Raw genomic sequence first — 24,857 nt, forward strand, 5'->3', positions numbered from 1 at the left:
AGCAGTTTACAAACAAAAAATTGTCAATAAAAGACAGCATTAAAAACAGGAAATGATAATAATAATCTAAAATAAGTTCTTATTAGAAAGTGCGATAGATCACCTCCATTATAGAGGGTTCATAAACAGGACAGGTATACTGTTGCTGCAATCATTCTTATTTCTTCCAGGATGAAATGTAATGCAATTTTTTATACTTATACAATACAGGGCATGGAACCCTTTTGCAAAAGAGGCATTCCATATCATTTCTCCATTTTGGACGGCCCATTATTTTATTTATTTAAGAAGATTAATTTACTTAAGAACATTTAATATTTTTTAAAAAATCTCTAAGTGGTATACAAAATGATGTGTAAAAACTAACAATATAAAACCATTATAGCACCACATGAGGAAGTAACATGTAGCTATTTAAAATGCTTCCAAATTGCATTTCACTGTAGCATTTGTCAATGGATTCTCTGAGGCTCCAGGAACCTTATGGCTTGAGATGGAGACTTAGTCTAGTGAATTATCTTCGGGCAGAAAGGGCAAAGAGATAGGTAGTATCAGCTCCTGTGATTGGCAGGTTGAGCTCCCAATCACTTGGCCTCATGGAACCTGAGAACACAGTAATTCAGGATGTTTAGAGGAGGGTCCAGATCCTCCGTGACGCAGAGAGGTAAGCGGCGGTAATGCAGCCGAAGCTCTGCTCAAGGCCAGAGTTCGATTCCAACGGAAGGAGGAAGTCCAATCTCCGGTAAAAGGGGTCGAGGTCCACTCAGCCTTCCATCCATCCGTGGTCGGTAAAATGAGTACCCGGCATATGCTGGGGGGTAAAGAAAGGCCGGGGAAGGAACTGGCAATCCTACCCCATATAAACGGCCCCTCACCCTCCTCTTCTTCTTCGGCACCCGCCCTACCCTCCCTCTGCTGCAGTGTGATTAATTTGGTCGCTTCGGGGCCGACTAGGAATTTTTGGCTTGCCTGCGCTTTAGCCGGTGGGTTTCTTTTGCCTACTCCATACTGTGGTTAGCAGTGAGGGTGCTCAGGGTTAGCACGGGTGCATTTCTGGTTATTAGGTTGATTTGGCTGTTTGATCTTAATATCTTAATTGGTCGCTTTATGGCAAGGAAGTGCGGGAAAGTGTAAAGGTGAAGGGCAGCTAGGTGACACCTTTAGGCATCTTTGGAGGTGATTGGCAGTTCCGGAGACCTGCAGCTCCAGGTTATACAGCCCGAGGGCAGGATACGGGTCGCCTCTGGGGCCAACATGTCTCATCCACTCGGAGTTTCAGGGCACCGGGGGCAGGCGGTGACGCAGGTTGGCCTTCCTACACATCCTATGGGTGTGGTCAGGGCAAGGGGTTGGCAGATTGGCAGCCCCTTGCCTGGCAGGGGTTGAATCGCCCCAATAGCTGCAAGCAGGCTTTGCCTGACTCACCAGGAGAATCCCGCACTTATGTTCCCCTCTGTAAGTTCGTTATGCAATGTGAATTTGGTTAATAAAGTGGCCCGTTATTTAACCCAAATATATATTGTGTCTGTGTCTTATTTCACCCCTGGGCTGTAAAGACCTCAGCCTGAGATTCTGGAGAGTCATTGCCAGTCAGAATAGACAATACTCAACAAGACAGACCAATAGGCTGATCTGATCTAAAGTACCTTCTTATGTTCCAGGTCTCAACTGAGGTAGAATGACACAAAAGCCTGACCTGTCTTATTTCTGGAATAATTTTAAAGAGAAGGGTGTGGCTCAGTGGTAGAGCATCTGCCTTGCACGCAGAAGGTCCCAGGTTCAGTCGCCAGCATTTCCAAGCAGGGCTGGCAGAAACCCTGTCTGAAATTCTGGAGAGCTTTTGCCAGTCAATGTAGGCAATACTGAAGTAGAAAAACCAATGGTTTGACTCAGCGGAAGGCAGCTTCATATGTTCCTAAGTGGCATTTTGCTGTCAGAACAACCAGCTGGTTTCATCAACTTTGCCACATTAAAAAAAACAACCCAACATTATTAGGCAAGTTCATAAAGAGGTCCCCTGTCCTACCTTGTCACATATAGCTGCTGACCTAACTATATAACCTTCGTTCCTCTCAGGAATGCTTATACCCAATTCCTTTGTGAGAATTAATAAATATGAGATCATCCAAATATTCCTTTTGAAATCCGCAGGAAGCCAAAAAGGAGTGGAAGGCCAGAACTATTGCAATACTGTGGTGAGAGAAGCAGCCACTCTCCCTGACTTTACCCTTCCACAAGAAAGCTCTTCAAACACAGGTGAAGAACCTGTGGCCCTTCAGGTGTTGTTGGACTTCATCATCCCTGGCCATTGGCCATGCTGGCTAGGGCTGATGGAAGTTAAGAGTCCAGAAATATCGAGGGGCATAGGTTTCCCATCTCTGTCTTAAAAGGAGCTGACATCCTTTCCAATCAAGGAAAGGGAACTACATCAAGAGTGTAAATCTAAAGAAGACGACCATCTCATCCAGTTCATGAACTGAGGTGACTTTATATTTCTGGGTATTTCCTAGTATGGACATCCTGGTCCAGATAAAACTATTGTAACTCATCATAACCAAGGTAATTCAAATTGCTCTGCTTACTATTACACTTATAGGGCATCATAACAAGACCAGTATTTGGAGGCTGACTAACTGACGATTATCAGATAAGAAAATTTGTTAAGCAAGTAAAGGAAGAATACAAACACTTCTTGCAAGTTAATATGACACTAAATGTGTCTAACCTTTTAGTTTTTGCGGCTTTTAGGAATGGAAGGACACAAATGGTAAAAGATAAAAATTAAAAAGATTTCCAGAGCTAAACATTGCAGAAAAGAGAAGGCAAAGGGGATACACAGACAGATCTGAATAAGTCACATGGCTGAAACAGATAAATTTTGGCTTTTAGAAAAGTTTGGAAACAGACTTGGGAAGATTTTGGCACAGAGGAGCAAAACAAGCTAAGGGAAAATACTGATTTTGCCTACACAAACAAAAGAAGGAATCAAAGCAGAAGGAGAAGCAGCTCTTTTGTGAATTTGCTAAATATTCTTTGGGTAAGACTTCAAAGGAGCACATTAGGAACATTTTTAATAAAAAATCCTGAGGGGGATAACAAATGTTAAATGGTGATATTACTTAAGAAGTTAGAATGGTTATAGATCACCTACCAAGAAATAAGAACCTAGGATTTGCTTGATTATCCCCTGAATTTTATAAAGATGAGATTTGGAGGCAGGGCTGGCACCAAAGGGTGGCCAGGTCAGGCCCTGGCTGAGGGCCCCTGAAGGGCCCCTCCTTAGGATGTGGGGGTAGCACTCCTCTTCAGCGATCCTTAGCAGGGTCGACTCCTGACCCACCCGCTCAACCTATCTCTCCTCTCTTTCTGTGAATGCTCTGCGCGCTGTGCACACAGCTGCCATCAACTAAGGGGTTGATGCCTCTACCGCCATCTTGATTGACGGCAGGCATGTGCGCACACACAGTGTAGCATGCATGCGTGCCATCAACAAAGATAGCAGCGCGGGTATCAGCTCCTTAGAGAAGCCTCTGCTGCCATCTTAGTTGATGGCAGCGACCTGCGAACCCAGCGCACATTCACAGAAAGAGAGAAGAGGTAGGTAGAGCGGTCCCACATGGTCTGTAGGGGGGGCTGGGAGCAGGGGGTCTGGGTCAGGCTGGTGCCCAAGGGCCCAATCACACCTCATGCCAGCCCTGTTTGGAGGTAACACAAAGCTGTGATTCATGGAAAATGGAAAGAAAGGATTCTGATCACCTCCTCATGGTCATACTACAGGAAGAGAGGCAATGGGAAAGGTGTGCAAGCCCAAGGCTTGTCTAAACTTATTCCTGTAACAATAAACTATAGCTTTTGATTAAGTCCAAATGCTGCCATTATGTTAATGCTGCAGTCTTAAAACACATTTGCTGGGGAGTAAATCCAATGGAACTCAGGCTGTAATCCTATGCAAATGCATCTGTGAGTTGAGCACAATAGGATTTACATCCGAGAGAAATGCATATGGGATTGCACTGTTAATGGGATCTATTTCTGAGCAAATATGAATAGGATTGCACTACATGTTTATCTAATTCATTGAAATTGCTAACTGAAGTGAAGAAAGTTATCAAGAGGTGGGACAAGTGTCAGAATATAAAATAAATGATGAAATGTATGAATCAACAAACGAGATTATCTTGGCATCTTATTTACCTCAAAAATGGAACATCTGTCACATCTACAGAGGGATACATGTCTGTAGTTGGTATGGCCAACATACGGGCCTACACAGCCCTGTAGCCAGGGGTGCAGGGGAATGGGGGCACCGCTCCCCTAGAGCTGTGCTTCCCCCTCTAGGATTTTTTGGGGGAAATTGTCTTCTTTTTAATTTGTGACATGACAGACAGCGTCAACGTCCAATGAAAGAATGACAGCTTGCTTGAAGAACAGAACCAATCTAAAAATAGGACTCTGAACAATTAAGTGAATAAGGCAGGGCGAGCGCACAACAAAAGCCTCATCTAGAAGAGCCTCCAAGAGTCTGCTCACTCAAGTCTTTCCCTGACTGAGGGTGGACTTTTCATTATCACAATCACCCTATAATTACTTAAGTGATCCTGAAAAAAAGCAGCTGTATAGGAACATGACCCTCAAAGAGTTCAATATTAGAACTTTGTATTATGGGCTCGAGCTGGGTTCTACCCCTTGGACTTTCCTTTGCTCCACTTTTCAGTTTCAGTTTCAGTTGTGTTCTCTTCCCAGCCACCAATAAAGAAGCAGACTGGCTTGCCTACAGCGAGAAGGAAGAGTTTTGTTTATTCTGCAGTTATTACAATGAGTAGAGAAGGTTTGGATGCTTGCTGGTAAAGGGGGAAATAAAGAGATAACTTAAAGTGATCTTAAAAAATGGCTACCCTAAGTTACCCTTTACTCTTTTACCGTATTCACTCTGCTCACAATTATAGTAAGAAAGAAAATCTGAAGGTCAGGAACAAGCCTACAAGGAGGGACCATCAAGGAGTTAACAAATACACCCTAAAGTATTTATTTTCTCTCTGCCCTTCCCTAAACTTGTAGTATGGGCGAGTTTGTTTTTTGAGTGGAATCTAAACCTGAGATACCTAATGCAGCACCAAAGCCAAGATCAGGAGCTCATTACCAAACTCAGGATGTTATTACCAAAGTAGTTGAGTTCATGAAGAATCAGAACACAAGGGGGCAAGCCACAGGCAAAAGGGGACTGGAGCAATAGGCAAAGTCAAGCTTTTGAGCCTGGTATACCTGGGGATCTCTCAAAACAGGGTGAGGCAATTCAACAGATTGAACTTCATTCATTAAGTTAAAACACTCTCTGGATGGAGGAGGAGTGATGGGGAAGGTCACTGCCTTTCCCTTCCCCTGGCCTGGCCCTCATATCCTCTGTGATGGGGGGGGGGGATTGGCTGGTGCTATGCGCCTCTCCCCCTCAAATGCCCCACTTAGAAATGTGACTGCCCCAACTAACAAGGAAGGCTGGCTACAGGACTGGTACATACACATCACTCATACAACACCCCCCCACACACACATACCACATTCACATCATCACCACACATACTCACCAGCCACTCTCACAGAACTCTCTCTGCTGGCCAGCTCTCTCACACATATACGTGCAGCCAAACATTCACGCATACACATGCAGAGTAGGGTTGCCAGGTTCAATTCCTGAGACTAATCCTGTATAGGAGAAGAGAAAGTCAGCCAAGTGCAGGTGTTGTTGCAACACTGTAAAGGGAAAAGCCACAAGGTGGAACTCTCCCTTCCCCCTGCACAACTTTTAAAGATACAAACCTCTTGGTTGCCCTACAAGAGGGATTGAACCTGGCAACCCTAATGCAGAGGCAGGCACACACCATGAGCATTTCCAACCCTCTCCACGTCATCACTGAGGTGGAGTGGCTGGAAACACTGCCTTTTTCTCTGCACAGAAAGATTGGTAGAAAAAGGTGGTGTTTCTACCCACTCTGATGCTGGGGGAGGGAGTGAGGAAATGCTACCCTTTTTAACCTTAACAAGCAGGGAGGGGGCTGCTACGATCGGAGATAAAAGATCCTTCTGGCTGCCCTTTCGAGAGAACAAGCAGAAGGGGTTTTTATCTCCCTATTAGGAGATAAAACGCTCTGCTCTTCCGAGATTGCTCTCTAAAGAACAGATGGAGAGGCCTAGCTCCCTATCAAATCGGTAGATAAGGCCACAGGGGCTGCTTGGCCATTTCCTCTTGCTTGGCAGGTCATGTATGGCCCACGGGCTGCAAGTTAGACACCCTTGATCTATGTGTGCTTAATTGAAACCCAGTAATTAATAAGGTCTTGACATATGAAACTTCTAATGGAGGCCGGCAGATAAGACATACATCTTTACACACACACACACCCAACTGTCTTATGGGAAAGATTCCAGGAGACCAAATGGGCAAGCAAAGATGACATCAAGTGTTTTGCCCTGTTCCAGCTGGACTCTCCTCCTCCCCTCCCCACAGAATGATTTACCACCAACTGACCTGTGGGGAGGATTCTGATGTCTTTTTATATGTTGATATTGGTTATGATGGTTTTAAGGAATGTATTTTGATGTTAACTGTGAGCTCCCTTGGAAGGATTTGTATCCTGAAAAGCAGGATATCAATAATTCTAACAGATAAATAAACTTGCATGCTTTGGCAGGGTTTCGTGGTTAGATGCGTATTATTCGTAAGATTTTTGTTTTGTTTCAACTACTGGCAGCAGCTATTAAAGGCTGCGATTTAGAGAAATGGCAAAAGGTACTTCAAACCTCTAACTCGAAAAAGAAAAAAAGAGAATCCAAGTGAGGATAGTGCTGAAGCCCAAACCATTAATTAAATGAATCTTGATTAAAACACAGAGCCTTAAGCATGACAGTACCACCAAATACGGAACAGGAAGTACAGGCTCATACACGGAGAGTGAAAATTCTAAGTTCATTGCAAGATAGCATTTGACACTCTGGACGCTCAAAAATAAATTATAGGAATGGTCCTTTTAAGTGCTGACAATGTGGAGCCCTGAGTCTGAAGCATGGATACCTTGCATTTTGGGGTCAAATATTTGGAAAAATAGCAGAAATAACAAAAACAGTTTTTCAAAGCAGGAAATTGGTCTCGTATTTCATTTAAAAAAACTGCTAGATTTCAGTTGTGAAGTTTGGAAAACACAGGAGATCCCCTTTCTTAAACTGTGGGAAAACGAAAGTGGGTCCATCATTACTTCTTTCAAATGAGCAGGCATGTTATTCTAAATTATGCTGAAAAACTTTCCCCCGCTTCTTCTTTTAAATGTTTGATAGGTTGCATTTTGTTTTTTATGATGAATTAACTAACAATAGTAAATGTTTGTCAAACTCGTTTTTTAAAGTATAACAAATGGAGAATCAGAAATCTGGTGTTACTGGGAATTACTGTACACATAAAATGAGAGTAAAATGAAATAGCTTCTGAACACAATGATATTTTCTTATGAATATTTTATATTATTTTAAGTAAATTACTTATAGTTTTTTTTTATGGGTAGAGCAATCCAATACACAGGACACTGGCAGGAGTAGATCCAGAGGAAGGGAAGGCAGCATAAGGGGCTGCCATATATTACTGTGGCTCAGGAGCCCTGGAGAGGGGAGTATGCTCGCTGCACCAGCAAGGCTCAGCAGAAGGAAATGAAATGCATGTTTCCTTCTGCCACCCTTTTCCCCAGCGTAGCATCTGCCCGGACTGGAGGCCTCAGGATGGAGCCGAACAGGGCCAGGATGCACTGCAAGTTCCCTTCCCCTCAGTTCCACCCTCACCACACCCATGGAATGCCCTTTTTTGGGGGCTTTGCACCGGCCTCGGCTACATCAGCCTTGGCTGGGCCTAGATGGTGACAGCCTTGGCTGAGCCTAGGTGGGGGACTTTTGCCGGTGCAGCCTGGCTGCGCCAACACCGTCCCTCCTCCCCCAGACATACACCACATCCTGATTCCCCCCAGCCTGGCATAAACACTAGGAGGATTGCGCCCTAAGTATATAAATCTTGCTAAATATAATACATACAAACAGATACAATATGCATTAGAAGAAATTTCATTGTCATTTTATCTGGATTTGTTTATAATCATATATTGAGAAAACTGCCAGGGTTTTTTAAGGTCTTGACTTATTTATTTAGAGACATATACTGCCTTTCACACAGATATTGAAGCAAATTACACTATAAGATCAAAAACACTACAAATTTCATTAATTAAAAATACAATTCAAGCAGCAGACAAGGAACCACTGAGCAGAAAAATAAATTAAGATTCAGTAAATGCATGAGCAAACAAAACTGTTTTAAATTGCATTTAATTTTACATTGTGTCTTTTTGTGCTGAGTAAATGTAAATGTACTGCCTTCAAATCGATTCCAACTTATGGCGACCCTAGGAATAAGGTTTTCATGAGGCTGAGAAGCATTGACTGGCACAATACCAAGTGAGCTTCATGGCTGTGTGGGGATTTGAACCCTGGTCTCCCAGGTCATAGTCCAACACCTTAACCACTACACTACACTGGCTCTCTCTTGTGCTGAGTAGTCAGGAGCTATTCCTCTTTGCTCAATTTTGATGGCATGAAGTCAATCAGAGTCAGGGGAGAGCTTCCAGCCCTTCCTCTAGGGCAGGGGTGGAGAACCTTTTTCAGTCTGAGGCAGCATTCCCTTCTGGGCAACCTTCTGAGGGCCACATGCCAGTGGTGGGCAGGGCCAGAGGGAAAAGTGGGAGGAGCAACAAATGTAAATTTCAATTTTATACAACCCGCTAGTTTCTTCACACACTCACACATCCTTCTCTGTCTCTTCATCCAGGCAAGAAAAACACAATATCAGAGTTCAAGGACACATTTCAGCCAGGAAAAAAGAGCCAAGATGTGAAGCATGAGCAGTGAGGGGTGTGTGCCCTAGGGAGAGGGGGTGCAGCAGGTATGGGGGTGCAGCGGTGTGGTATGGGCAGAGTTTGAAGAGCCAGAGAAGTTTGGAGGGCTGCATATGATCCCCCAGGCCTGAGGCTCCCCACCCCTGCTCTAAGGACTCCTTGGAAAGAAAATGGCACCTGCCAAGTGCCAGGACTCCTGGAAACATTGTCACCAACAATGGTAAATTTGCTGCCAACTTTGCCACCTTCCCCCCCACACACACAACTGAAATTACACACAGAGATTATTATTATTATTTATTAGACTTGTTAGTTGCTTGTAACCAAAACATCTCCAAGCAATTTCCAGCATGTTTAAAAACACAGACATAATACATCATTAAATAAAATAAATACAAAACACCATATATATGCACACACAGCTCAATTTCCCCATAATGTCCAAACACACACTTTGTAGCCTGAAAAAGGGGTGGCAGAATTGGAAGGGCAGGGATTTTGGCCCACTCGTAAGTTTGTCATACATATCTTCTCTCTCTCTCTTTTCCCCCTACACACACACACACACACAGTACTATAGAGCTTTTTACTCTCTCCATCACAGGTCTCCGCAACTGACCCGAGCACACTGAAAACAGCCCAGGAGCTCAATAAAACTTCAGTTTTTGCAGCCTTCCTCAGACTGCAAAACCTGGCAGATCTTGCAGGCCACAAGACATGATTGGTGGGCTGCATTCAGACTGACAGCTCACCACTTTCACAGGCCTGCCTCTTCCAAGTTGCTGTATTTACACTCAGCCATCCCAGGTACATATAAAGTGCTTCAAAGCTCCTATTATCCCTGACCTGTTAATGATGGTCTCAGGTGTTTACAAACGGGACCAAAAAGCTCTTAAATCCTAACCACAAGTTACTTACAGATGGAAGAATCTGTTTGCCAAATGCATTTGCCTTGCTGCGGTCAATGTGGTAACTGGTAAAAAATAATAATAAATGAAAGTCTAAATAATAAACAGAGCTATCCTTGTGCATTAGGGTCCCAGCTCCAAATACATCGGCACGTACATAGGTCCCATAAAATCCAAAGGGGTTGCATATCATCAGTGATACTGTTAGTCCAGCATTCTGTTGAATTTTTCCAGCATCTGCTATTCAGAGGTATACTATCTATACTATGCTATTCAGAGGTATACCAGAGTTGGCCAGTTGCAAGCCGGTAAGTTGGGATCGGTTTCGGCTTATCCCTTCTGAGGATGTGGACAAGGTGCTTTCGACTGTGAAGCCTACCACTTGCCTAACTGATCCTTGCCCATCGTGGCTCCTTGTGAGCTGCAAAGAGAAACTGGGCTTGGGGATTAAAGCGGTGGTAAACGCATCCTGGCAAGAGGGTGTGATGCCATCAGCCTTCAAGGAGGCAATTGTAAAGCCCATCTTAAAGAAGCCCTCCTTGGATCCCCAAGTTTTTAATAACGTTCGCCCAGTTTCGAACCTTCCATTCTTGGGCAAGATCACTGAGCGAGTGGTGGCCAACCAGTTGTCAGCACACTTGGATGAAACGGATTACTTGGATCCATACCAATCGGGTTTCAGGACTGGACATGGAACTGAAACAGCCTTGGTCGCTCTGGTAGATGATATGAGGAGGGCATTAGATAGGGGAGAATTCACCTTTCTTGTCCTCCTCGATCTCTCAGCGGCTTTTGATACTGTCGACCACAGTATCCTTTTACATCGCCTGGAGGGATTGGGAATTGGAGGCACTGTATTACGGTGGTTCCGTTCCTTTCTCTCCGATAGGTACCAACAGGTAGCATTGGGGGAGGAGGTTTCAGACCCTTGGCCTCTCAATTGTGGTGTGCCACAGGGTTCTATCCTCTCTCCCATGCTATTTAACATTTATATGAAGCCGCTAGGGACAATCATTAGGAGATTTGGGCTGCAGTGTCATCAATATGCGGATGACACTCAGCTCTATCTCTCGTTTAAATCTTCACCAGAGTTGGCTGTGGAGACCTTGTCCAAGTGCCTGGAATCCGTGAGTGGATGGATGGGAAGGAACAAGCTGAAGTTGAACCCCGATAAGACCGAGGTGCTACTCGTGGGGGATAAGGGAAGGTTGGGAGATGTTGACCTGAAGTTCAATGGGGTGAGTTTACCCCTGAAGGACCAGGTCTGCAGCCTTGGGGTTGTACTTGATTCCAGGCTGTCCGTGGAGGCTCAGATTTCGGCAGTGAGCCAGGCAGCCTGGTATCAATTACACCTCATACGAAGGCTGCAACCCTACCTTCCTGCTCATCAGCTCCCACTGGTAGTACATGCCCTGGTCACCTCTCGATTGGATTACTGTAATGCGCTCTACGTGGGGTTACCCTTGAAAACAGTCCGGAAATTACAACTTATACAAAATGCGGTGGCTCGATTACTTACGAATAGCTGCCGCTGGGATCACATCACACCAGTGTTGTTCGATCTACACTGGCTTCCAGTTGTTTTCCGGGCCCAATTCAAGGTGTTGGTATTAACCTTTAAATCCCTCTACAGTTTCGGTCCAGTTTATCTAAAGGAGCGCCTTCAACGCCACCAATTATGCCGCTCGACACGATCAGCCACACAGGGCCTTCTCTCAATCCCGCCGACAAAAACAGCTATATTGGCGGGAACTAGAGAGAGGGCATTCTCAGTGGTGGCCCCCACCTTTTGGAACTCCCTCCCACAAGATCTACGGCATGCCTCTTCCCTAAATGTATTCCGTAAAGCCTTAAAGACCTGGCTCTTTCAACAGGCCTTTGGGATTTCCGGGGAGGGTTAATTGCTATGATTGGAATGCCTCGTACCCTGTATTTGTATTGTTTTTGTTACTGCATTGTTTATATGGTATTATTGTATTTTTGTATTGTGTTTTAATTGCCTACTTGTACGTCGCCTAGAGTGGCCATTGGCCAGATAGGCGACACATAAATTAAATTTATTATTATTATTATTACATAGAAGTTCCATTAAGGTATGAGGGCCAAAACCTGTTGATAGCTCAGAAAGGGTTTACACTGGTGCTTAGAGATCTAAGGGAGCTGTTGACTTCAACAGTGAAGCACCTCAGACTTAAGAGTTTATATAGGAGCTGGAGGCTCCACCCCTTCCTGGATCTCAGTCAGTCCTGATCCAGACAGATGCTTATGTATCAGGGCTGGGGAACATCTGGACCACAGACCTAATTAGGCCTGGCACATACCCCAGTTTGGCCCGCGAGGCCATGACCCCCAAACCACGCCCAGATGAACATCAGGTGAGGGGCAGTTAGAGATGTGGCCGCCAATGCAAACTTGGGAACCTATGCTCCTGATTGTGCATTGGCAAGGGAGGATTGGCAAGGATTGGCCGTGCTACTGAGTGCCCCATGGGAACTCTGTAGCTAGATGATCCCAGCAGAAAACAACAACACCCCACAGACTTCCACACCACCAGCAAGTCCAAGGAACAATTGGATCCAAACATCCCTGCTCCAGGGCTGGAGGTTTCCACTCCAGTTTCTTGGGTTCCTGGTAGGCAATTGGACACCGCCTTTTCACCCCAGGGACTACATAGGAGCAAAGGAGACAGCAAGGCAGGCAGGCAGGCACTTCAGGGCAGCTGACAAAGTGCCTGGCTAGCTGCACACCAAAAGATTACCTGCATTTCTAACACTGCACTCTTCTATGAGGGTTCTACTACATGATATTTCTAAATATGCAGTTCATTTCTTAATGAAAGGTTTGATACTACTCTGACAACTGGAACTTCAAGGAAAAAAGTGTTGTTGTTTTTTTCAAACTAGAAAAGTAAGTAATGCCAAGTCATTATCTCAAATAATACTTTTGCAATAGAGCAGCCTTCCCCAACCTGGTGCCCTCCACATGTTTTGGACTGCAACTCCCATCAGCACGAGCCAGCAAGCAGGTTGGGAGAGGTTACAACAGAGCACGAAAGTGCCTCCAGGTTTACTGGATCATTGCCAGGACAGATAATTCATGGCTAAGTGCTAGAATCTCATGCCTGGTGGGCTTATGTGAAAATGGAAGGTGGTTCATATTGAAAATCTCAATTCCAGAACAGGCGTACTACTCAAAAACCTAGAGAAGCTCCAGATCACCCAGGGGCACTGAGCTTTGTCAAAACAATGACTAAGCATTTTCAAGCAAATTTGCAAAAAAAAGTCTGAGTAGGATGAATATTTCAAAGATGTGCTATCTGGGATTTTGTTCACCTTTTTAAAAAATAAAGTCATTCATATCTGTCATTGTTCCTCAAATCCCATTCCCATCTTGTTCAACCTTTTGTCCATTAAACCGCTCCATTATCTTCCCCTACAATCTCTCTCCACCACCCCCAATTCCCCATTATACTCCTGCCTATGATCTTTTCTCCTCCAATATACCTTTTACTCTTTTATTTGCCTCCCATGTGGAACAGCTATGGGATCCTGTTTGTCTCCCATCAAATCCATCCTCCAAACCCACCTAAACATTTAGCATCACTCCTTACTAGGGATGGAAAGTTCTGTCCGTTCTGGTTCACTCAGTTTCTCATTTGTCCAAGCTTAAATTCAGGTCTCCACATTTCTGCAGCATTTTTTTTTTAAATCCTTATTGAAATTCTCCAGCATTTTAGTGAGAATTTCTTCTCATTAATTTGTAGGCAGTTTTGACTAATGTACACATTTTTGCAAGCAATTTCTCATATATAATGTGTTTTTGCAAGTTATTTTCACTCATACATTCATTTTTATGCACTTTCCCCCCAACATATGCATTTTTTAAAACAATGTTTGGTTGACAAACTACATAGCAAACTTCGAATGCAGTAGGGCCCCACTCATACGGCGGGTTCCGGACTTCCGCCAAAAAGCGAAAACCGCCAAAAAGCGGAACTCGTTGAATAGAATGGTGTGCGACGCCCAAAAACCGCCGTAAAAGCAGAACAAGCGCCATATGAGTGGGGCTTTAGTCTAATTGCATCTAATTGAGACTGCCGCATTAGCGAAGTGCCCTAAAGCAAAGCGCCCTAAAGCGGGGCATTGCTGTAAGTGCAAATTTTGACAGATGGCTGTGGTTTGGTTCTCGCATTATTTTAGAAAGTGCAAATTTGATAGATTCAGCTTCAAATGAGAGCTGAATCAAATTTCTCACACATCCCTACTCCTTACTATATGTTCCTGAACAGCTTCCCTGTCAAATCTGCCAACAGTCACTCTTGGAAATCGACTACTGGACTACATGGCTCATCCATCTGGTCTAGTAATGGCGTTCTAAAAAGGAGAGAGAGCATATTTCAAAGCCCCCTCCAAAATCCCAGGACTTGTGGAATTTTTTATTGACAAATGTGTTTTACGGCAGCGCCACTCCCGGATTTGTTGGTGCAAAGAAAGTTTGCCTCAAAAATCGGTTGTTCTTTCGTGTTCTTTAAACTATAATATAAAGTTCTTGACATGTTTGAGTTACCAGTTAAGGGCAATGTTCCCAGCATTGTTTGGGATTTTGTAGCAACTTGTCCGTCTGTGTGTCCATGTATATTTTAAATAGTCCCCACACACATAGCCCTCTGGGTACTTCCAGGATAAACAAGTATTTATGACTAGACATAGTGTTCTCCACAAATATATTTGCAGCACTTCTACAAGCTAATTTCCATTAGTCCCTCATTTGTTTTCCCTGTTCAAGGACATCCAACCAATAAATGTGTAAATGGGCGGGTTGATTATTGTTTTATTTTTACACCTTCTGCCGCATCTCTCAGAGGACTCTTCTTTATTTATTATCTCTGTGAGCAGAGCATAGAAATATGTAGTGAAAGTTTCCAATGAGCAAAATCTTTTCCAAGTAGGGTACTTTCCCACCACAGCCTGTCCTAGTTCCAGCTGCTGAGATCACAAATTGTAGTCTCATCAATACGTTCATCAAAAAAAAAGGGAAGGTATCAAAAAAAATTTTCCAAAGGATAATCTGTGTTCCCAGATTAAGGCTGCTGCCAAAGCTTCGGGCATGCATGCTGGTATTTTGTCATTGTTGTTTAAAGTAAAGCCAGTGATGGGCAAGGATGGCACCTCTTTTTTGCTGTTTTTCTGCCCCCTTTCTCTATCTTCTATCCTTTTCCACCTCTCTCTCTCTCTCTTTCTTCCACCTCATCTTGCAACTTGCATGATGTTAGGCCAAGGGCTACAGCAGGGATGGGGAACCTCAGACCCGGGGGCAGAATGTGGCCCCCTGGACTTCCCTACCTGGCCCTCAGAACTCTCCCCAGGCTCTTCCCCTCTCCCCAACCAAACAACTCACTAGCCCTCCTTGACTGTTTTTGCCAGGCTGGAATGTGTCCTTGCGCTCTGATAATGCTTCTTGCTTGCCTGGATGGAGGACAGAAAGGGTGTGTGTGAAAAAAACTAGCCTGCTGTACTTTCATTGCTCCACCCACTTTTGCCACCAGCAAATGCCATTAGTATGTGGCCCCTGGAAGGCTGCCCAAGGGGGAATGGGCCCCTTGAGCTGCAAAAGGTTTCCCCAAACCAGGGCTGCAGGTGACCCATCTGTGCCTCAGGCTCTCCTCTGTGTCTGCTTGGAAACTTTGGGCATAGCACTCTGAACAATGCTCCCTTTGGCTTCACCTATAAAGCCTTGCCAGTTATGCATGCTGCTTGACTTTCACCAAGGCTCTGTGAAATGAATCTGAGTCACAAGGATGCATGCCACCTTTGCTACTCATGGAACACTGCCGATTCCATGTAGAAAGAGTGGGGAACCACTGGCTGTCCAAATGCTGCTGAACTACAACTCCCATCATCCCCAGCAAGCATGGCCAATGGCCAAGGAAAATTAGAGTTGCAGATTAGCAACTCCGTACCTGGGTTCTCAATACCTGGCATGTGGTTTCTCACCACCACACCACAGCTGCAAATCATTTCTGTCCTTGCCCCAGGCATTGGGTAAACCTAGGGATGGTTGAATCTGTCTCCTTCTGGTCCTTGTACCTTTCTCATGTTTTTACCCATAATTCCATTCCATTTCCACATTCATCTGATTTTTTTTAAAAAAAATATTTTTCCGAAATACATATTTCAATGAGTATTTTGATAGAACTGCCAAGAATGGCAACATTCAGAGATGTGGAAAATCTGTTGGATAGCTAAATTCCAAGCTACACATTAGTCCAAGAGGTCCTGATAAGGACATTTCACACAGGCATTCACAAGGACTGAATTCCTCAAGCGTCCCTAGATAAACTTCCTCCCTCCACATTCACATTACTTGGAACGAAAGGACTCCATGAAGGTAAACTCCAGAGGAAGTTCAATTTGCTTAAATTCCACTGAAACCAATGGACTTCAAAAACACTGTGTTCCTCAGAAGTGCGGGATTTTGTACCGAGCACAGCATTCAGCACAGCTTTAATTATTTTAATGAGTAGAATGAATAGGGAGCTGGAAGCAGGGGGAACCACACTGCTGGCTATGCCTGTGGCCTTCACATGTAGTCAAAGATCTGAAAAGGAGCACCTCTCTGTATGTAGAGCTGTAAATGTACAGATGCTCCATGTGATTAGGAACTCCAATAGTGCACAGTCTGTCTCTCCTATAATATGGAGCTTCTGCACCATACAGTTCTACAAGTGTAGAAGCCCCTTTGCAGCCCTTCAGATCTGTGCAAAAAGTTGAGAGCACATTGTTGAGGGATGGGCCACCAGTGCAGCTCACTGCACATGTGGAGAAGCTCTGAATTAAGCTGAAGCTTCTGTCCCTAATTGTTGATACACCTACCTAGAAACAAAAACTGCTCAGGAGTGAACTCCCCTCAACTTGACTCAAAACAGTTATGTATGAGCTTTCTTTTTCTTGCTCCCAATAATATTTGAGGGCTTCTCCCAAGCCATGTCCGGTGCTAAAGGAGTGCACAGTTGCCTAGACCCTACAAAAACAAAATAACAATTTTCAGGGGCCTTTGCAAAGCTTTCCCTGAGCTGCGACAGTGCCCAGGATTCAGACAAAAGATAGGCCACATTTTGAGAGAACTGCTGAGAAACATGCACAAGAATCTTCTATCACATTCTGAGCCGAAGAATAACTTCTCATAGAACTTATGCTCGCTTTGAAATAAATCCAAGCATTATGAGCCGGTGAAATTCATATTCCAGACCAGGTCACAAAGATGTTTGGGGATGCCACCAAAAGAACTCATTGGACTGTCAGTTAAGATGGATACTGAAGAGAAGGACGTTAAAAATAAAGTCAAAAAGAAGACAGCCAGTGCAGTGTAGCTTATTGGGCTTGTACTGGGAGCCACAGGTTTAACTCCCTACGTAGCCAGCTGGTGAGCTTAGACCTGTCAATGTTTCCCATTTTTTCTTGATTTGAAACAAGTACTACAGACATATATCCTCCTCTCAACCCCTCCCCTTGCCTCCAGCTTCCAGGTTTCCCCTAATTCAGATTTCCCAGAACCTTCATATGAGAGCAGGAATGGGGATGAAATTCAATTGTGTTTGCATTTTAATGACAAGCTACTTAATTCACACTTTTCAACACAATGCACAAACCGAAACACAATTATCCTTTGAAATTCACACTTCTCCGAATGTTGTGATGCAGTTACCCAACCAATCAATGTGTAAAAAAGTATATATATTAAAGGAAAGTGCACATAAAAATGCAAATATTAGTGAATATAACAGACAAAATGCATTATATTAGGAAAATGTGCTTGCAAAAGTGTGTATATCAGTCAAAACTAAATATAAAACTACATCATTAGAAGAAGTTTGCTCTAAAATGCTGACAAAGTTTCATGAGGATTTTTTAAAAAATGCTGCAGAAATGGTGAGAACTGAATTTAAGACTGGAAAAATGAGAAACCAAAACTGACAGATTTAACCATTCCCTATGAGAGACAACATAATAGCCATCACTCTAAAAACAGTGATACTGTTCTCTATGCTGATTATTATTAATTTGCAACAACAAAATATCATAATTATTTTATTTCCATTCTGCAGCAGTCAAAATACCCAACAGATGAAAACATCAAATCCCGAGAATCATTTTTTCAAAATGTGTTCGATCTGCATCTTGCAAGACTGCACACAGGATTCTAAGGCAGCCTCTGCTTAGAGATGGAAGACATAATTAAATGCATTAGGCACTTCCAGATATTCTAAACACTTTTTTCTTGAAATATGCATTTCAAAACATTTTTGAAGCTGAAAATTGCATTGTAAAATTCAGAAAAGTATGGAATCTAAAAGATAAATGCATTTCAATCCACACATTAGTCTGGGAGGCGCACATGAGGTTACTTTATATTAGAATTCATAAAAGGCAATTTCCTTAAGCATCCCTAGGCCACATCATAGCCTATCTCAGAGCAATTAAGAGACCAGCAGCTGTGTCTTTTGGATCATCCAAAGAACATAACTCTATTTCATGTCTGCTCCGAAGAATAAAACTAGTCAACTTCATTAAAAAGTTGCAATTAAACAACTAACTAACCAAGTCTAAATGCAGATGCAAAACTAAGCAAGGAGACCCAAGGCCCTTAAGTGCTGCACTACCAGAGTCTGCACACAATTTGGCCTGGAAACTGCCACAGAATCATCCTATGATACACCTTTCATCCCCCTCCCATTAAAAAAAAGGAAAATATAACAGAAAGATAAAAGAAACTATTTCAGCTCATATAACACTAAGAATCTATCAATCCTAGTTTAAACATATATATTAATATAGGCAGTCCATATATCCAAAGAGATAACCAAACAAGAAGGATGATAAGAGATATGCTCAAATGTAGAAAGGGTAGTAAGACGGATAATGTACCGTGGGTTCTTCTCCTTCCAACCTTGAAGTCTCTTTGCAACTTGAAGGGCTCATGGAATACACTTTCACTGTCCAGCAGATATTCCCCACACCGCAAGAAAATAATTTTAATATGTGCGAACGTCCACAGAAACAAAGGATTTCCCCAAAAACAAGAGAACAATGGTCTGGCCAAAAATAAGACAAAACATGACACACCCACATTGTATGCCTCAAAACGGCATTATCAGCATTACCTTCCCAGCCATAGCTGACGATACACCATTCCTGCTTCTAGTGCTATAGCACTCCTTGTGTCCCCTTCCCTCATCTTCCTCCCTAATGCTTTGAAACAAATAATAGGAGGGGGCACATCACTTGACCATATCAAACCCTATCAAATCTTTATATGATGCAGAAGACCTACAATGAGGTTCTCCAGATTAAAAAATAACTTAACACCAAGAATGGTGTTACAGGGTTGGATGAGGAAGAGTTACCTTTTTCCCCACCCCCTTTGCCCTATTCCAAATTAAAATCACCATTTGTCAAGGCTGAGCTATAGGCAGCTGTCAGAGGTGAGCCAAGAGTTGAACCCAAGTCAAGGAACCAAGACAACTGGGAAGGACCATAGCTCAGAGGTAGAGCATTTGCTTTGCATGCACAGGGTCCCAGGTTCAATTTCCAGCATCTCCAGGAAGGGCTGGGAGAGACTCTGTCTCTGAAATCCTGGAGAGCTGCTGCCAGTCAGCGTAGGCCAGAGGTTCTCAAACTTTTTTCCCTGCAGACCACTGGAAAATTGCTGATGGTCTTAGCAGACCACTTGATTTTTCCGCCTGTTGCACCAATTGCAATGTGCTGTGCTCGATGCTGTTATGTTTTTTTAATTGCATTTTGATTTATTTCTTATATCGTGTTTTATTGTACAGTATTACAATTTCAACCCACAAAATTCAAACCATAATTCAATAAAAGAAGTAAAAGAAACAATAACATGCAATTAAATATCAATATGAATATTTAATGTGGGCATGTCATAAACCACCCGAATGAAGCTCACAGACCGCACTTTGGGAACCCCTGGCGTAGACAGTACTGAGCTACCAACGGTCTAGCTTGGATAAGGCAGCTTCCTATGTTCCTACGACAGACGTCTGTGCCAAGGGACACGCAAAAACATACCAGAATTAGGAAAACGTTGTTGGTTAGGCAATACTTCCAGACCAAACAGGAAGTATTTTATAGCCCTTCCTCTCCAGCTCAGGTGGGCGGGGCCAGTCCAGAGTCTCAGATGACTTCACAGCCAAAAATGTTCCAAACTGCAGTTCTTATAGTTCACCACAAGGGACAGACACACACTGACCCAAAAGCATTGCTATACTGACAGTGTTCCCCCCACACCTTAAATCTGCTATTTGCCACACAGAGCTACCTGCAAATAGTTTGGGGTGGGGTTAAATCTGAAAAAAATGGTCGGGAAGGAGAGCATGGTTGACTCTCCCTCCACCATCACTGTGTCTGCGATCCAAATCAACTCCCCTCCCAATTAACTTTTATGTAAAATGCTCACACAGATGATGCCTAATCACAGAGCTGCTTTGGCCCTTCAGTCTTGCTGAACAAGACTGTTTTTATAATAGCTACCAGAAGAAATGGACAAATGTTTCCCCTAGACTGGGAAAATAACCTTTCTGTTTGTATACCGTGACTTCAGTTAAGCATCCATTTTTTTTCTTCCTTGTTAACTATGGCTGCTTCCAGCTGGGTGTTAATTGTGGGCTGAGTGCTTTGCATGCCTTCGTATTTTTCCACAGTCCACATGACATCATCAACATCAAAATGCCAGCCGATATTTTCCCCCCATTTCATCCAGATATATCATTGGGGGGGGGGATCCAATAAGATAAAAAAAACTGTTGCCAACAATTTATTTGCAATATCTCGATGACGCTTTTGGAAATTAAGCCTCTGCCTGGAAGCACCCTAATCCAATCCCTTTCTGAAACCATCTCCTGAAGCAAGCTGTCCTGCACCTGGACTGCACCCGTCTCTGTGTGCAGGCATATCAGCTGTATACAGACAATGCACCAGTGTTAAAGTGCTCCAGTCCATCCTTTTGCCAGAAGCTGGGAGTGAAAGGCAGGGCTGGACCACTTCTCAATTGCTCCATTCCTTGTACACATGCTCTTGCTTAAGTTAATAAGTTTCCCCCTCTGTGATTAATAGCAGCTTTTGGGAGGGGAAGTTAACTTGAGAAATCAGCATGGGGGAAAGAGCTAAAAAGCCCACTCGCCTGGTGCTTCAGCCCTGATCCATATCAGGGGCCCCATAACTTCTGTTTGAGAAAGGAAAAACGTTGCCAGTTCCAAACACAGAGCTCACACATCATGTCTAGTTTAACCAAGAGAATGATTGCTATGTTGAAGGGAACACTGGACTGTACAGGCAACATTTACCAGGCACCATTCTCTCTTATAAGCCCCACTGAAATGAATTAGAATTTAAGAGAAGCATTGCTTAATAAGGTGCATGCTGGGGCAGTTCTTGTAAGACATGCTTCTGACTGCAAGTTGCATCATTTATTGTGTTAATAGTTTAGATCTCATCCATTGCTTCTTGAGCAGTTCTACTCATTGTGCCGAGGCAAGCTGCAACCTATTGCAGGTCCCTCCCAGGCCTATTTGTAAGATATGAGTGCTTGATGCATTCACACAATACATTTTAAAGTTATACCTAAAATATAACGTGTGAAGTGGACCTAAGGGCCTTTGCACCCATATGTGGCAGCAAGCCCATGTTTCTGACTGAGTGTTCGATGGACAGGGAGCTGTCCCTGTGATGAATGTACCTGAATGATACAAAGACTGTGAGCCCGCTAGTCGTCTACAGCAAAGCGTTTCCATTGGCCACAGCTGGAGGAGGAATGGGTTGATCTGCTGATCAGTTGTGAAATCTCTTTGAAGTAATTTTTTTTAAAGTCAAACTGATCCCACCAGGTTTTACAGTAAAAAGGGGTGGGGTGCCCCCATTTTCAGAAAAGAGAGGTGGAGATGCACTGAGACCAGCAGAACAGGGAATGTGTCTCTGCCCAAAGATTGCTAAACACATGTCTGATTCACATACATTTTTAGGTGTACACCTAAAGAACGTTAATATGTGCATAAGCTCTACGTGGGGCTGCCTTTAAAGATGGTTCGGAAACTGCAGCTTGTGCAAAATGCAGCGGCCAGATTGATAACAGGGACCCGGTGGTCCGAACCAGAGCTTGGAAAAGTTACTTTTTTAAACTACAACTCCCATCAGCCCCAGCCAGCATGGCCACTGGATTGGCAGTTGGGAGTTGTAGTTCAAAAAAGTAACTTTTCCAAACTCTGGTCCGAACATATAACACCGATTCTGGCCCGCATGCATTGGCTGCCTATATGTTTTCGGGCCCGATTCAAAGTGCTGGTGCTAACCTATAAAGCCTTATATGGCTCGGGACCACAATACCTGATGGAACGCCTTCCCCGATATGAACCTACCCGTACACTACGTTCAACATCGAAGACCCTCCTCCGGGTGCCTACTCATAGGGAAGCTCGGAGGGTGGTAACCAGAAAAAGGGCCTTCTCAGTGGTGGCCCCCCGAATTATGGAACAATCTTCCTGAGGAGATACGCCTGGCGCCAACATTACTATCTTTTCGGCGCCAGGTTAAAACTTTCCTCTTCTCCCAGGCATTTTAGTATGTGTTAAAATTGTTTTTTAAATTGTTTTTTAATTTCTCTCAGAATTTTTAAGAAATTTTTTAAAAATTGTTTTTAAATTGTTCAAATATGTGATTTTGTATTGATGTTTGATTGTTGTGAACCGCCCAGAGAGCTTCGGTTATGGGGCAGTATATAAATTTAATAAAATAAATAAAATAAAATATGAAGAAAGCATATCCCATGTAAACTGCTTGGAAATTTTCTTGCATCAATCTCAAACTAATTTTAAGGGTGCTTGCTCAAGAGAGGTTCCTGATGTCTTGTCCCTATTGTTTTTAAGATAGCTTTTCCCCACATAGCCTTTTTTCTGGAACAAAAAGAAACCACAAAGAACTAAAGTAAAATATAGGCACAGTTGTATACCATGAAAGGGAAGAACTACCAAAAAGAAAAGGGAAAAAGACATTTTGCTCAACAAATAAACACTACATGTCCATGTATTATCTTTGGGTTTCTTTGGGTGATGGATATTATCTCTCCTTTAAACCTTTCTATCTTTTTGCTCCCATTATCACTGGTGTAAGACAAATTCTGTACAGTACTGTGCAAAATATCATTGCCTACTACTCACAGAGTCATCTGAGCATGTCAGGAGTGTTTTAGATATAAAAAGTCTGCTTCCATTCTTTGTGGAGCAACAATCTGGCCCACCCACCCCCCACATGCTTTACTATTTGCCAGTCCCACCCATGAACATTTCTTTCTTCTGTTAACCGGAAAGGCTCCCTCATAAGAAACATCCTGGCAATAGGCAGCATTACATGTGGAAGGCTAAAAACTAAAAACGGATGGAATCGACTTTCATCAAAGCTCCTTTTTTATGAAAGACAGCCATGGTGAGACATCTGTTTCAGCAACATAACAAATCCATAACATTAACCAGAGCTTTGCCAGGTCTGTGTTAGTTGCCTACTCTCTCTGCTGTTAAACTTTTGGGACCCCAGGTCTCGGAGTCTTAAAAACAAGAGAGAGAGTAAGACATGAAAATCAGGGGACAATTTTCAGCTGTGCAGTCTTTCTTCTTCAATTTTTTTTTTAAAAAACACCACAGTTTAAAAAAGGGATTAACAGTCTTGTTAACAATGGGATACAAATACTCTGTCTAACAGGATAACTGGTTACCTATCTCCCAGTGACTGACAGGGAGGGCGACAGACAGACAGACAGACAGACAGACAGACAAATGGGATCTTCATTTGGTGCCAATATATACATTATACATACACATATACAATAAAAACCTATCTCCAGGACGCATCAGGTTCTGACATATCCCCCAACCCTTGCCCCATTAATTCCACACTGAGGATCACTAGAAAGTCACAGGCACTCTTTGCAAGACCTGTCCACTTGCTTTCCTTTCGTTTTCATTGGAAACTCTTCTGCAAACTCTCCGCAGTGCCAGTACAAAAAAGAAAACTAAAGCCACATCACTGCCCTCATGATTTATTTATTATTCAATTGAGCCCTTACCTCAGCAGCGGAAACAGCTTTCAAACAGGTCTAGATAATGAGGCTCTGGCTGTTTCCCGGCAGTAGTACAGCATAAGAGGCACCCAGGCAGTCTAAGCCCACAAACCTAGTCCATGGAACTACACTCTTTCCTTGGCCCCTCCCAAAAGTCAGTGCTAAGTGAATACATATCCCTTATGTTTAAAATTGGCAGCCAGTGGTATGCATTGTCCTCAATTTATTCTAATAAGCAGCCAATGGCCAGGCTGCAGCCAAAGGTGGGGTCAGCCAGCCTGAAGGGATGCCTGTCATTCCCTAGGCACGCTCAGGAAGCCACTCATAAGAAAACCAAGACCTAAAAACCTCCGAAAATTCGCACAAGCTGCCAAAACTGTCTTGCTCCATGCCCTTTTTTGGTTATCCTTAGCAGGGCCTCTGAAAGTAAATCCTCTGTCAGGAACAATCATAAGAAATGTTAATCTTAGAGAAAGAGGCTCTCTTGTTGAACACAAATGGAGGATGTGTTTTTTTTAAAAAAAATAGTTGAAATATATTGGAACCCAGGGTCGGGGAGAGAATCAGTAAGCTTATTTACCAATGCATTCATTTTGGAGAGGAGCTGGTGGTGGGATAAAATTAAAATCAAGGCATCTGCCGCAAACAAATACAGCAACACTGTATTTTGGGAATGAATACCAGATGTGGTAAAAGTATTTCCTTTATCATTTCTGAATCTGCCGGGAAAGAAAAGTGGAGGGGAGAATGCAAAAGATGAGTTAGCAGACTTTGAAAGCATTTTGCACAAAGAAGCATTTTCAGTTGCATGTGCTACAATATTTTATTTGCTTTTAAAAATTTATACAGCTAGTGCTTGCACATTTCTCATGGCATACTGATTTTTAAAAACTCACAAGTCTGA

At 43.3% G+C, this 24,857-nt stretch overlaps 1 protein-coding gene across 8 annotated transcripts in view; it reads right to left on the reverse strand.

Annotated features, from left to right (window-relative positions):
• The window catches only part of CALD1 (caldesmon 1), a 284,763-nt gene extending 260,571 nt beyond the window's left edge, over window positions 1-24,192 (reverse strand). For 2 of the 8 annotated variants that reach the window (XM_061638523.1, XM_061638519.1), the window contains exon 1: window positions 23,960-24,192. The gene's annotated coding sequence lies outside the window, so the exon portion shown is untranslated. The remainder of the gene's footprint in view (window positions 1-23,959) is intronic. The other 6 variants (XM_061638528.1, XM_061638527.1, XM_061638524.1 and 3 more) reach the window with 5 other exon arrangements.
• Between the last annotated feature and the right edge of the window lie 665 nt (window positions 24,193-24,857).

Source organism: Rhineura floridana, chromosome 8, assembly GCF_030035675.1.
Source record: "Rhineura floridana isolate rRhiFlo1 chromosome 8, rRhiFlo1.hap2, whole genome shotgun sequence".
Taxonomy (NCBI): Eukaryota; Metazoa; Chordata; class Lepidosauria; order Squamata; family Rhineuridae; genus Rhineura; species Rhineura floridana.